A 2,627-nucleotide genomic window follows, 5' to 3' on the forward strand; every position below is an offset into this window, starting at 1 on the left:
ATTCAGTACACATTGGCATGCACCGATTGGGCTCTCGAGTGCAGTCCGGTTACAGATGGCGTGTAGCCTCACGCCATCTTAGGATGCAGCCTCAAGACATCTGATGCAGTGGTGAATGGCGTGTGGCCTCACGTTATTTCCAGCTGCTAGCTTTTCATCTGTCAGCTCTAATTGTTGTGCATTTTTGAACAGGCGAGGAATTGCGTTCTTCTTCCAGCCACTGTCAATGTGGATGCAGAGAAGGGGGAGGAGCTCACCAGTTGGACTTTCGGGATGGAAGGCGAGGATCTGATGCTGTACAACACAGATGGTGGGAGAAAAGAATGCATGGGGATCCTCATCCAAGTGACAAACACTCCATGCAGTTCCATGCAAGAATATGGACTGGCACTTGTGGTAGAGACAGCGTCCGCCTTCAAGATCCACCTTGCACATCCTAGCGGCTTCCCGGAGGGGGGCAGCGGCTATGAGGAATTCCTAGAGGGAGCTAGGGAGAGGTTGTCCAGGAGGCCCACAATTTCAAAGACGCTGCGGGTCTATGAAGATCACATGGAATCCACGGACCTCACCTACGGCGATGTTCAAAAACTATATTCCAACATTGAGCCGTTGAGAGTGCCTCCAGTTTGCGAAGCGAAGGGGAAGGGGGTCGATCTGGAAACTACCCCGAAGCAGAAAAGGGTGGTCAAGCTCAAGCCGACGTCCGACTCTGCTGCTCCAAAAAAGAAGCTACTCGGTGATGCCATTGCCTCGGGTTCGAACACTACACCCACCAAAAAGAAGAGCCGCAAAGAGCAGAAAGAGCAAGAAGAGGCAGCAAAAATCGTCGCAGATAATAGTACTTGTTACTATTCCAACAAAGTATATACAATCGACGTGAGCCGTATCGAGATCCAAAGCAAATACAACCACAGGCTAGTATCTGATGAGTGGGTGGAGAAACTGAAGCAGAAGATGCTGGCAAGTCCAGTAACACCCGACATCGCAGACGTGATCCCCTACTACCGAACAATGAAGGGCGAGACGAGGTTTCCAGACTTGATCAATAGGAAGGTGTTGGACGATCAGAACATCCGGTTCTATGCCGTCTCCGGGCAGCATTCTAGCTTGGCGATGCAACAGATAGTTGTGGATATTATGGTGGGCGAGGAGGTGAAGAAAGTCTTCAAGACAAGAGTTGTCCGCCTGATAAAAGGCAACTCGCCCCTCCGATCTATCATATACATCTCCCACGCGCAAAATGTCAAGCAAGAAACGTGCTACAAATCGGGTCTGCACGAGACATTGGCACGAACACGGAAGCTCTGGGTTCAACTGAAGAAGCCACAAAAACCAGGACAAGGACGTGCACTAGCAACTAGCGCCTGGCAGGTAAGCCTCGTTGCATGTGGCATAGCATGTGGCCTCACGCCATTTCCATTGCAGGAATTCTCGAGTCTTCTCTCGAAAACACTGGGGGTCAATGACACACTCAGCATCCATAACATTCTACTCGCGACAAAAGTTGTTTTTGACAAATGGGTAGATGTGCTAAGGAGGTACCATGACGGGGAGTTGCTAAACTCAATGGGTGTGGAGGACGGCCGGAAGCCCAATGATTTGAAGCTCAACGCCTTGCGTTTCTCGCGGTCTCTAGACGACGACGACCTTCTGACAGTGGCTAATGCTCTTCTACGTGGTGAGGTAGTCTTCAACAAGACCAAAATGACTCCCGGCCATATTGTGACATACGAGGACTTGTGCACGACTCTGAGAGCTCGTGCGCTATTGAAGGATTGGATCTTCGAGCAAGTGGCCGTGGCGAGGGTGAGCATCGACACCACGCAAGAGATGATGGAAGAGCTGGACTTGTCAAATGAAGACATCGACGAGTACGTGAAGGGGGCCCCCAAGTTCATCGATCTGCTGCGGGATGCCACGAAAAGTAAAGCTGAGAAGTTGGATCAGTATCCAAATTTCATTAAGAGGGATGTCGACCGCCGGCTTCAGAAACAGCTCGACCCCGCAGCAGAGGCCTATCGAGAACCTTACCGGGTATACGTGAATTCGGATGAGGATCAAAGGTGGAGGAGCATCGTTTCCCGCGGAGATGAGCAGGTCAAGAACATCTTTTGTGTGATGGACTTCACAAACGAGGAGATCACTCATGCAGACGAAGTCAGCTCCATCATTGACTTAATGGTGGGACTTGCGGAGGTGGAATCTTCAGTCCACTATATGATCTACGACTCCGAATCCTATCACAAGTTCTGGAAGGCCTTGAACGAGGTGAAGGCTCGGTTGAAAGGCAAGGAGATGCGGGAGATCCATGGGATAATGGCTAAGAAGAAGATACCGACGAATGTCCGCATCTTCACAGTCGCCCTTGTTATTGGTCCTGCAGCAGAGTGGGACTGGAGTGACTTCCCAGCTTCGTTCAACAAAGCCGATCGAATTGATCTGAGGGAGGTCAATTTACCCGTGCCTGAGGAACTGAAGACGGCTATGGAGCTTTCGAATCCAAAGAAAGCTCCAGGTGCAGCATGGGAAATGCTCAGCTGGGTCTTCAACGCAATAGCGGGTGACTCCAAGGGCAAATGCGTTGTCGAGTACAACTGCGGCGGACTATTCTTTCGAGCCGCACTACT

Source organism: Selaginella moellendorffii, unplaced genomic scaffold (genome assembly GCF_000143415.4).
Source record: "Selaginella moellendorffii unplaced genomic scaffold, v1.0 SELMOscaffold_16, whole genome shotgun sequence".
NCBI classification, from domain to species: Eukaryota; Viridiplantae; Streptophyta; class Lycopodiopsida; order Selaginellales; family Selaginellaceae; genus Selaginella; species Selaginella moellendorffii.